The following is a 13,040-nucleotide window of genomic DNA, read 5'->3' as shown; positions in this document are numbered from 1 at the left end:
GTTCTCTCGTGAGATGTCCCTGGTGGACATAATCCTCGACAAAACCAGCATGCTGTGATTCCCCTAACAAGTGTTTTTTTGGGGATCTGTATCACAGAGGAAGGACTTAACAGCTTTTTCTCGCCGTTTTTATTGGTGATTAGAACGAGCTGAGGCATCTGATAAACCAGGCTTAAAGTTACAACTGATTTTTATCAGCAAGCCCAATCAAATCATTTATTCAGGTAATAATTCAAACAAGACTGATGTTTAATTGAATATTTTTATTTTGTGATCTTGTCAGCATTGATGAGGTTATTAGTTTATCCAGCTTCACTTCCTTTTTGTTCCGCACGCCGCCCTTCCCACTCCTCTTTTCCAACTTGAACTTGGAGCCACCTCATTTAGACGTCCACCTATTGGCCTTGCTGGTTATGGCAGAGGTGAAGAATATCACATAATCATGAGGTGGAGATGCCATTACACTCATCACAAATTATAAATGAGCTTTACCTTGTGGCAGCCCGGCAGAGTTAAGCTCCGCTTAAGTGACCGTCACACGGGTGTACAATCAAACCACACAAGTTGAGAACTTTAAACATGAGGAACTTTATTTTTTTCAAATAAATCTGATCATTGACTCTAGTCATCTTCCACACATGAAACACTGAAACTTTTCAATAAAAAAAAAACAACTTAGAAATGAGTCAGGATAAAGCAAGTGAAAGTCTGAATAAAAAGCAACTGTTACAGACATCTTGGTGCATTTTGATCAGTTTTTTTATGTCTATGTTCCTACGCACCTATTTGTGTGAAGAGATTTAAACAAGAGTATAGAAAAATTAAGATATTTGCCTTTCATTTATTCTTTTTACGTTTCTATTTTTCCTTCCAAGCCGCTACACGCGTCCTAAATACTCTAACAGTGGAACGCAACATAAGCCTGCACTCGGCTGCGCAGTTCTTGACTTCCTTTTTCTCTTAAAGCTTTTGTCTTTGACTCTCAAGGGAGCCTTTTTGTGTTTAGTTGAATCAAACAAACAGACTTAAAATGGCGTGAATGAATAGTCGATATTGAGAGATGGTAAAGGCATGTTAAGAGACACATACACAAACAGGAGTTTTTAGACAAGAACACTGGCCTTGTAAAACGGAAGAGCAGCCCATCGATACGTGCAGGATGGAGCCTTTCATTCAGAGATCTGAAAAAGCCTTTTTTCTCAATCCCTTACAGATTTTTCCTTCCTTACCTTCTCAAGGCTCGTTTATGATAGCATTTAAGGGTGCATTTTCAACTAACGCAGGCTGGCTTTATGTGCCAGCAACCTGTGTCGTTTGGTAAGTCAAATGCTGACTGGCTGAAAGTTAATAGGAGTCAGGAGGGGGCCAACAACATTTCATTACCAACAGGACAAAGCAGCAAAAATGCTAAATAATGAAGTAACACTGGTTAAAAAGAAAAGAAAAAAAAAGGCCAGTCAGTAGTTGCACTGGGTGGTTTTCATTTTTTTGAACTCTTAGCTTTGCTCCACCACAAACCAAAACCTTGTCCATTGTGATCGGTTTCACGGCAGAACAATTCCCTAACGGGCCAAGAGCAGGAGACGAACACAACCGAGAGCTTCCTACACATCACACGCTTCCTGGTGTTTCTGGGGCTGAACCCTGGCTGCAGCACGGTGCTGTACGCAACAAGCTGACACGCGAACAGCAGCAAAACCATGTCCCAGCCCCGAGTCGTGTCCTGGTACCGCCCCTCTGCAAAGGGCGGGATGTTTTTACCACTTATCAACGGATAAAAGACATGACCACAGACAGAGCCATTGATTTTATTGACTGATTAATTTGTGTTTTCCCATAAAGCTGCCTGCACTTATATTCAAGAGCGCTAAGGTTCAAGAACTTTAGTAATCATGAATATTATACCCATGTTTATCTACATTCTGACACAATCCAGTAAACAGAACATTTGTAATACATGCTTTGCACAGGCATGAAAAACAAATTTCCATTTTACCTTTCATTCATGCATCACAGACACACATTCACACTGACCACATCACCCCCCCACCCCCACCCCCACCCCTCGGAGTTGTTGGGCAGTGCTTGAGCGATGTCTCCCCAGGGGGCTGATATTTTATAGTTTGTGTCCATCAGTGCTGTAGCCCGGGGCGCCAAGGTTGACAGTAAGTGCTCTCAACACCGGTGACACTGATTCATCTGAGCCATGACACAGATGAGAGGAAAGAGGGGAGGAGGGTCAACCAGATGGAAAAAAAAAGTGTAAAAACACAGGGAGAGCAGGTTATGTTTGATTCTCCTGGATTTGCATGAGTAAAATTTGTGTACTTTATTATTTTCAAGTATATTATATTGCTTCCGAGCTCCAAATTGTTTTATGTTTTTTTATAGTTGTCTTAAGGTTGTCACCGTGAGACAAAGGGCTGTACTCTGATATGGCGGGGCTAATATGGGGTAGAATGGGCTACAATAGAAAGATTGGCTTGAGGAAGGGACTCCAATCTAAAATGGCATTTCAATTTCTCATTCCCCCCTCACGGCTGTGCAGCGCACTGCTGTGCCTCTTCTACATATATATAGGGAGGACGCCTCTGAACCCCAGCCTTCTAGATGCGCATACTAAGCAATCAATGTGTCACCTCTTACTGACAATCCTATTTTTTTTTCATATGGGGGCCATGCTCATTTTTTCTTGTCAGCAGAAGGTAATTTGCTGTATTGTGATTCAGACCTAAAACTTGGTGACGAGGTGTCTGATAAGTCGCTGCCTCCCCTCTGTCTCCCCGTTCCTGCCCTGCATCACCCAACAATATGGAAAAAACGAAGGAAGAGCCCCCAACCCCCATTCTATCTACAACCAGCCGCACCCCCACATCCTTGTCCCCTTCTTTCCACACCAGCCCAACATAGTTGCATCGAGGCAGGCTGCTAAATTAGATAAGCGGGGATGTGGTGCTGCGCCCCTGATTAATAAAAGATGCAGTGCTCCCTGGGGATGGCCCCTCTGAGGGCCGAGCTGAGTCTACCGACAGACAATAGAGTTTGCTTGGGTACAATGAACAGGAAATGGAGAGAATGAACCAATCATATAAATATAACATTTAAAACTGGACTATTCTGTGACCCTCTATAACATTATGCATGCATTATAATAGATAATACCTAATACTGGAACTGAGGAAAGAACAAAATTATTTACATATTCATTTAAGCATATTCTTCTATTGACATATGTTGGATGGAGCAGCATATTTCCTGCTGTTTTATGAGATTCAGGACAACAGTCCTTCAATGGAACCGGGGCAAATTTGTGGTCGGTTTCATTGTCCTCCCTACCAGTCCAAGTTAAACAGTTATGAATGTTGTTATTTTTAGGTCTATTCTCTTTTATTTTGCAGCACATTAAAAAAATAACAGGAATTGAGCCGAAGTGCTTCAAGTCGCATTGATTGTTGATAAAAACCTACGTTATAAAATGCTTTAGCCATTGGACCAAGTCATACACAGAGTTAATTAAAAAAGAGATCCTTAAAAGTTGGTATCCTTTGGTTTGAGGCACATTTTAAATGCATATTTCTTAATGCATTTGTATATTTAAAGTGCAAATCACAATCCCATATCTGATGGTCAAATTTGAAACAAACCTAGTTGTACACAATTGGAAAAGAGTTGTTATTGCAAATGTTTTTTCTTTTCATTTTGATGGTGAGTAAAAAAAAAAAAAATCACTTTAAAAGAGCCAGTGCATAAGTTAAATCTTTAATTTTCACATTTTGCTTCTCATCCATTCTTACTGATAAAATGGAGATACTGCTCTCATTTTTAAATTATATCAAATTAAACCATTCATTATTCTTCTCAAGTGAAATTAGATATCCCACTTCCTACTGAACTATTAAAGGTATATCTTAAGCAGATAAGCAAATGGTACTTGTAGCAGTGCCAGGGCTCAAGGTGACTGCAATGACAACAAGGTCTGAAGAGCTCTAATAGGCCTTCAGAACCGATTCGTCCATGTTTTTGTCTCTTGTGAGGAATTTAAAAAAAGGGAAGACATATACAAGTGCTGTAGATGATGGTTTGTCTCAGGTCTGGTTACCTCAGCAGATCTAATTTAACAGCAGATGCAAGTAGTTGCAGAATCTGCAGCTAAATCGATAACTACTGATATGGATGCACATGTTGCTACATGTCGAAAGAGAAGGAGAGATTATTTAAAATAAGACTGCATGAGAGACATTGCAGGAAAAGTCTGGTTTGCATCCTCAAAAATACCTGCAATAATGTGCTCTGTACATTTATAAGGACCTGCTTTTTAACGTGTTTTTTTGTTTGTTTCAATTTTAAGTTATTCAGTCACAGTTTGGCCTGCACAACAAACAAGTCAGGCGAAGAGCCACATGAATAACTGTGAAGCTGGGTGGTGGTAGTATCATGGTTTGACGCTGCTTCGCTGTCGCACGGACTGAGCGGCTGGCTTTTTTTTTTTCAAACATCACAGATAATCTGCATCATGTCCAAGAGTGTTTGGAGATTACATTATACCTGTCTGTCTGGTTAAAATTGAACTGGAAGTGGATGCATAGAACAACAACCCTCACCACTCCAAGCCAACAGGGTTATATAGGAGGGGATGCACCAAATTTAAAACACGACTTGTGAGAGTAGGTTTGGAACAGGCTGCACATGCAGGAAAACCCTCAAACATTTTGGAGCTCGAGTCATTTTGCTTTTAGAGGTGGTCAGGTTCCACAACTCTCAGTTAAATGAGGGTGATACCAGCCGGAGAGACGACTGACTTTTCCCACAAGAGTACTGCATTATTGATATTATACTGAATAAATGACTTAAAAAAGAAAAAGAAGATCTCTTGTCCTGTATAAGTATACAGTCCTTATGTGTAGGTTCTATTTCAAAATATTTAATTGTTTTCTTGCTCAAATAGAGAAGAAAATAAGTCACATAATCATATTCAGAAAATGTGTTGTCTAAAGGGAAACTTTTTTGAATTATGAATATAACTCAATTTTTCAATGGTTTTACAGAGTGCAGGCTCTCCCTTAGCTGTCGGTATTTCCTAGAAAAAAATAGTAACAAATGGGTAATAGCAGCTCTCCACTTGAGTCCTATGATGACATCAGTAAATTTAGTGGTTTGGTATAAGACTGCTTATTGAATTGTATATATTTCAGTTACGGCCATATATTTCACTTTCTAACAGAGCGTCCTACTAAACACAGCTACAGTGAGAACAGAAACAGAAAATACTGCACAAATTTTCACTATGAATCTACTCAAAGTGACTATATATGACTATATGTGCATTGGATTTTGGTTTTAAACATACAGGTTGTTCAAGTTATTTATTTGACTGCCAAAAAATAAATGATACATTCTGGTTACCTCTGAATGGGAGGGAATAAAAAGGCTAATGAATCTTAGTTAATTTTCACACCAACACCATCAAGTTTCATTCTAGCATTACATATTTTCTATTCAAATGTGTCACCTTACGCCTTTGTTACCAGGAGGATATTATTCCTCTCACTTCTGATGTTTTGAGACGGTCACTAGTGAACCAGTTGCCTGTGCAGACCACTGACATCAAGGCTGTATGAACTTCCTTCCAAGTGTGTCAGAATTGTGCATTTAAGCTGTTCTTTTGGGTGCTCATGGCACACAAGAGTCCACTGATACCTGCCGTCCTATAACTGCCAGGTTCACCAGACAAATGTAGAGCTTCATCAGTGTTCAATAATCAACACGAACACATTGATGCATACTCTCGTCTGTGCACGGGTGCATTCATGCTGCCACCGGGCTGTGGCAGACATGTTTTTACTCCGTTCCTGTGATGCTGGTGGCTGATTGCTGCATGGATCATGAACACTGAAGCATTTATCTTTAAATAACCTCCACCCCCCATTGCTACTGAACAATAGTGAGGCGCTTATTCTGCAAGATAATGGTAGTCATATTGAGATGAAAAAGGTCAGGGGTTGACTTGTGAGGTTCTGATTGGTTTGGAGCATCACATTACCCCTGGAGATAAAATGGAAAGTGATATTTCATTTATAGCACCACCCTTCCAGACTGGATGGCAATTTTAGGTGATGAGGAGGCCCAGCTCGGCAATGATTAGGGTGCATCTACCAGCCAAAATACTAAATACAAAATTACGGTTTGTTAGGTCTTACATCAGGGTTTTTTTTTAGTTTAGTTTAGTTTTTACTGTTTTTTTTCATGATCACAGACATACACTGTATACGTGTATCATGCTGTTTTTTAATCTAAAAAGATGAAAATGTTCTTCTTGCCTCACGAACAGGAAAAGATTGATGTGTATTGTTGTACACATCTGATGCTGATGCATTTGAGCCAGCCTTTGACCTTCATATGAAGACACTGAGCCACTACTGTCAAAATCTGCTATGTACTTTTTCTTAAAAGGAAATGTCTGTCATCGTGCACTTATCACCACAGCGCCAATGCAGATAACAAAGGTTCCTTTATGACATTGCCTGCACATTCAGTGTACGGCATATACAGGCTATAGCAATTATCAAAAGCAAAGCTGTTTACAACCATGTAGAAACTTAAGTTTATCCTGCATTTTATATATTTTTTTACTTTGCATGGCAGGTTATGCATTATCTATTTGGCCTTTTTTCTAAAATATATTCACGTTTATTTATTTCTTAGTTTCACCCTGAGGGCCATATGCATCACACATTATGCAATGACCCAAGCTGTGTTTCCAAACAGCAGTTCAGCCAGTGGGAGTGGCCTGCGCTTGTTGGGGAAGCTGCCCTTTAAGGTCATTGCAATGGTCATGTGACAGGCTAGCGGAGCCCCCTGGGCCATATGACAAACCGAGCTGCCAGACCGAGGTGTGTGTCAGGGGTGTTTTTCCACAAAGCATTCTATAAAAGTGTAACTGCACTGTATTTGCCCTTTCCTCTTGCTACGCGTTCAGCCAACAGGCCCCTGAAGATCTCTTAAAAAGTGCTGATCCACAGAGCTGGGTTGGCACTCTTGTAATCCTTCCAGCTCGGCTCCACCTCTCCTTACGTCCCTACCCTCTGCACCTCTCGTTTCTTCCCTCGCATTCCCTCACTGTCTCCTGCTACATTGCGCTAGTTTGAGGGACAAGGTGAGGGGACGAAGAGGCTTTCTTGGGCCCCGAGCTAATTACCACACATTAGAGCATGACTAAATAAATCTTAAGTGCTGCTAATTGCTTGGCAGTGAAAACAATAACTGTGGTACTTGCCCAGAGGCTCTGTGGTAGTGAGGGATTGGGGCACTGGGGACTGGGGCCCTGGCAATAGGCCAGAAGAAGACGCCAGCCCCATCAGTCAGCTGCCTCAAACACTCTGCTTTCATGTGTAAGTCACACATCGCTTGGCACCGTCGCTACATGTGGCATCTGCCCCGCACCCACCATCCAGTTTAATGCTAACAGACTTCCTGCAGCCTCCATCAGCGAAGAATGAGCTATACATGACAGCCACAGACAAACGCAGTGTGTCTGTGGAGCCATCATACATCACGCATTAATAAACATGAATTAGTAATGGCACAATTAGACGAAGTTGTTCTGACATTTACTGGTACAATAATGGTGCTCACTTTTCTACAGCCCCCTTTGGCCTTTAGTGCGGTGCCATCATACCGCAGACATCTGGAAATGAGGGGTGGGAGGGGTACAAATGCTTTAGTCACAATATATCTTTTCCATTTTTTAGGAAACTATATTAGTATTATGTGTTTACATTTGATATACATGATTAGGTAGATGTTTTAACACTGTTGGTCTGCAAGTGTGTATATTGTGTGTTTTTGTTTCCCCCTTAGGTGGCTGTCTGCTGTGTGTGAGAGTGAAGTGAACGTTTGAACAGCCCGTTCTGCCGACTATCTCACGTGGCCCAAAGGTACGTTCAACACAGATAACCTCACACACAGACAAAGCCTTTAACCATGTCACAGTGCTCGCCAAACACGAGTGGCAGAGAGCTTTCTCTCCACCTAAACACAATTTGTCCAATATTATGTGATATTTTCAAATACTCTTGATTCAGGTAATGGAACATTCTTCACCCACAAATAAATTAAACCAGTGCTGAAAATGCATGCAGTTATATTCTGCTTCATCTGCAACAGTACATGACGAAAGAAGAGGGACTGTGCATGCCCGGATGAGCACATGTCCTTAAAATGTGCCAAAGTTGTTTAAAGGAGCATGAGGCAGGATGGAGGCAGGATTTATGAAAAGAAATTCGTATACGTTTTAAGTTTTCTAGTAATAATGTCAGATGAAGCGTTCCAAACCAAAAAGAATGAGCCCTCTAGCGTATCTGTCCGTTGCCTTGAACAGGCTGTGTGCTGCAAAATGTGCTGCAATTCTGGGCCGCTGTCCTGCGGATGTGACGTCACATGACGCTGCATGCGCGTTCTCCCCGTTCTCCAGTGCCGGCTTCGCTGCTGGCTGCAATACCCCCGACGGCCATCGTGGCAAAGGGTGGCGCTATCAAGTCTCATTTCTTAAAAGGAGCCTCATGCTCCTTTAAATGATGGCACCTAATATCAAACTTTGGAGCAGTTTATGTCTTTGTGCCCAGCATTCATAGCGTACTATAAAGTAAGGTGACACCTAAATGCATCAGGTGCATTTTGGACTATTGGAGGAAGTTCCTTTTCTTTTCCTGTGCGTCTACACTGAAATGACTCCAGTCAATAGTGGTTCATAGAGCTGCTTTAATAGTCTTTTAGTTCCTACGTGAGAGTAGAGTGTAACCAAACATCAAGAAATGTACTGCTATTTGTCAGAACTGTCTAACAGCAAGGAGACTGGTTGAAACACTGGTTAGACCTTACAGCAACTGGCCGGATATACAAGTGCAACAGCAGAACCTGTCATTGTAAAAATCTCATAAACCTTGGTTAGAAAGTCAACCATATCCTACAGTAACAGCCTTTAATGTTTATATTTACTGACACAAACCGTCACAAAGGAATAATGTAATTGCGAGGCCTGAGTTGATTGGTCTATACATCCTGAAGGAGGAATGACCTGTGATGTTTTTTTACTCCTGAGATCATCTGACTGGCCATGAGAGTACAAAAAATAAAAAAGTCGCTACCTGGATGCTGCTAATCTGCATCAAGAAAAACAAAACAAGTAAATATACTGCTGAAATGGTCAAAATGGCATGTTAAGAACTGTTCAAAACATTATTAAAAGCTGGAAGTCGGTGGTGGAGCACCGTCTTTTGGGATCTGCAGCGCTCCCTTCCTCCTGTTCCCGTCTAAACCTGTAGCTTCTCATTTGCACTGTCATTATTCTGCAGGGCTTTACTGCTTTCCCAGGGGAAATGCTTTTGTTAGCTTCTCTGTGTACACACATGGCCTAATTGGTTGATTAGTTCAGCTTGACTGGCTTGTTAATTGAATAGTAATTTAGATTTGATGTGTCTAATGAATACTCTAATTTATCGTTTGGCAGTCATCCAAAGGTTCATTTTTGACAGAAGGAATCAAACAAAAAGAATGAAAGGAAACATAGAAAGGATTCAGTGCATCAATGTAGCTTTGTCAGCCAGTGAATTAAATCTTTGAGTGAGATGATAACACTAAAGAGTTTATCTTCCTGAAATTAGGCAGATATTGACATTAGCAGGGCAACAGCATGAGTAGAAAGCAAAGGATCAACTACAGTTAAGCTTTCTTTTGTTATTTGTGGGCAAAATAATACTGCTATTGACTTTTCTTTGTAATGTACTTTGGTTGACCATAATAATGACTAAAATGTCTTGCGTATTGAATGTCATACAAGAAAGGATTTGCATGATTAGGCAACTAAAACAATCATCATCACTATCATTTTTTTGAAATGATTACTTTTCTCTTGATGACTTCTTGTACCTCATCTTCTGGAAAACACATGAAAATGAAATCAAAACAGTTTGGACTCTTTCAAATCAAACTTAGTTGCACGAGATGTTTGATCAATTTATATTATCGGCTCTTAACAGTGTTCAGACGCCATGACAAAAGTTTACATAAAAAATGTCCAATCTCACAACTTAGTATTTGTCCACTTGCACAAATGCGTCTGTGTTGTGCACTATCAAGCCATCTAATGAGCTTTTTAAACGCATATTCAGTTACACCAACTGGACGTCCTGGATTATATGTGGCCAGTACCTTATATACACGCTCCCCCCATACTGTTTTCAACCTGGGTGTTTGACTGAATGGTTCAAAATCTGCCTTTACAAAAAGGAAACCAATTAAGGTTTACCTGTAATTAATGTAACAGTTTGCTATGCAGAGCAACTTTTCAGTCCATCTATAGTGAAAGCCTGTAATGATAACACTTATTGGGACCACTTGTTTTTGAAACCACTGGCTATGTTTTGTCATCCTTTCACTGCTGAGATGAAAAGGACATTGGCACATCTGAGGACCCAATACAGCTTCATATTTAGAGATAATGAATGAAATAGCTTGTTGTTTTTACACTGAATATATAATGTATGCTTTGTATGCAGTTGGCGATGCTGATGCGAGTGGCCTTGTAAACGTGTTGCTGATGCACTATTCTCACTTAAACATCGACTCAAGACTCCTGGTTCAGATCCTTGATATCGTTGTACAACATTTGTCTTACAAAAGTAGTCCAGGTCCAACACTAAATCAAGAATTGCAACCTAATTATATATATATATATATATATATATATATATATATATATATATATATATATATAATTATATATATATATATATATATATTACACATTGAGTTTTAGATAAGTACAATCTCGATTGGAGAAGTGTGAAACGTCCGAACACACCGAACACTAATCAATACACCTCTCCCACATCACAACCGATTTCATTTATTTTCTCTTAACTAGAAAATTCCTGATTTAATTGCACTATGTTGGCACGTTCCAGCAGCATTTCCTGCCATTTATTTTTGTCAAACAACATACTTTAAAATACAGTCTTTATTGTATTAGTAGGAAACATTTGACTGAGAAAAAACAAAGGTAAGTACTGCTCCATACTTTCCTTTGGTCTTTGCACATTTCTCTGTTTCTTTTTCTGTTTATTAAGAACACATATGCGCATGTTGTTGCTGATAAAGCGCATCAGAACTCCCTCAGAGAGGAGCGAACCTGCAGGCCTTTCTGTCTGGGTGCTCATACGTCACATCTCCAGTGCAGTCTTGAGTTTGAGCGCATCGAGGTCTTCTCCCTCTTATGCGCAACAAAGGCACATTTAAAATCAATCAATGGAAACTTAATTTCCCTTTAGCATTAGGAGACAATCCCAAAATCCCTTTGACTTCTTCTCGGCTGGAGAGGGGTTTGTGGCGTTGAATTAGTGTTGTTGAGTGCTCCGGTGAGTCATCTGCTCAGTTAGGTTCCCATGAACCTAATTAAATCCAGTGCATTCAATTTTCAGTGTCAAAAACATCCCAAAAGCCAGCTATATCCACACCGGTTCAGAACAGTGATGGTTAACCACTGTCACTGCCACACTCTTTATGCAGCCGTTTTCATCTGTTCACATGAGTGTTGAAGTATACGTTCAGGTTTGCTTTTATCAGAAATGGTTCTGCTTCTTCCTTTGTGGACTCTGGAATCCAGGATGCACATTATTCCTGTCCAGAAGGGTCTGGATTCTTCAAGAAATGTTAGTTTTGATGTTTCTGGAACGACTGAATTCATGTCAGCAGTATGCTGGGACTCCTCTGTCCCATGTAGTCACCAAAGCTGGAGAGCGTATTCCAACCTCTTCTTTTATTCCTTGACAGAATAATGAAAAAAAGCATTTAAAATACAGTCAGGAGTAAATGAAGAAGAATATAGGCATTTTTTTTAACCTTATCTGGTAACCAGCCTCCATGCAAACTGAATCCTTCTAAGCTTCATGCACTCATGCACACTTTTGCACAAGCAGCAACGTAACTGAAGGCGCTACATGCTACAGCAGGCCAAACTCGTGCAGGAATTAGCTTGGGTGTTGGAGACCCCTCTGTTGTGTGCATATACACAGTTCTTCACTACTTACCCGCGGCAGTCATTAGTCGCCCCCTCCCCTCCGTTAATGAGAAAGCAATTACTATTGCTTTTTTTTCCACCATCCCAGTGGCCTGGCAGCATTTTCCGAAATTTGCCTCCTCACCTGCCTTCAGCTCTGCGTCTTCCTCTCTCTCAGATTCCCTTCTCTTCCCTTGTACCTCTTCTTCCTTTCACTGTGGCTGCAGACTCTCTCTCTTTCTCCATTCTCTGTGCAGCCTCTCTCTTTCGCTCCTCCCATCTCTGAGCTCCAGGCGGCTTTGGGTTTTAGACGGATCACTCTCACAATGCTTGATCAATACAGGTATTGATCCGTTGGCAAAATGTTTATAAAATCATTCTGGGCAACTGCGGTGCAGCGGGGAAGGAAGGCGGGGCGACAAGAGGGCCAGCATTCCATGCCATTCGCCTACAAGAGAACGGGCATGGACCTGATTGGCTGTCTGCCTCACGCCTTGCCAGGAAGAGGGCTGGCATAGTCTGCTTTTCTTTGTCACTGCTGCACGGTGTGCCCCAGCCCTCCTTAGCTCATGTGGCTAAACGTTCCAAACCGCATAAGTACTGTGCACTGCTTTTACATTAAAGCCTTATGATGTCGACTGATCGCAAAGCAATAATAGCCGCTCCCTCTCTTTTTGCATTAGGGAAGAATTTAATGTGCATAAATTAGGATGCAGCAAGGGACTGCAATCTAATGATCAACATCATTTCACCTTCCTTTCCTCCCCTGTCTTCCAGTCATAAAGACTTGTCTACACATCTACGCTGTCCTGTCAGAATCCTTGTACCCGTTTCATTTAAACACAAACGCAGACACCATTGATTTCCATATAAGCAAATATGAACAAGCACATGGGTGTCAAGGCACATAAAGACACCTATTCACAACAACAGTAGCTTCTATATTGTTATGAGTTGTTCTGGGGACAGGATTTCCCCCTGGCTCCCA

The 13,040-nt window shown here is 41.0% G+C and overlaps 1 protein-coding gene across 1 annotated transcript in view; it reads left to right on the top strand.

The window, feature by feature from the left end:
• zfhx3b (zinc finger homeobox 3b) overlaps nucleotides 1–13,040 on the top strand; it is a 216,792-nt gene that overhangs the window by 40,579 nt on the left and 163,173 nt on the right. Inside the window, exon 3 of the mRNA XM_061743342.1 lies at nucleotides 7,858–7,934. The gene's annotated coding sequence lies outside the window, so the exon portion shown is untranslated. The remainder of the gene's footprint in view (nucleotides 1–7,857; nucleotides 7,935–13,040) is intronic.

This window comes from Cololabis saira, chromosome 2, assembly GCF_033807715.1.
Source record: "Cololabis saira isolate AMF1-May2022 chromosome 2, fColSai1.1, whole genome shotgun sequence".
In the NCBI taxonomy this organism is placed as follows: Eukaryota; Metazoa; Chordata; class Actinopteri; order Beloniformes; family Belonidae; genus Cololabis; species Cololabis saira.
The sequence above is the reverse complement of the archived record's forward strand: the minus strand, read 5'-3'. Positions and strand labels throughout refer to the sequence as shown.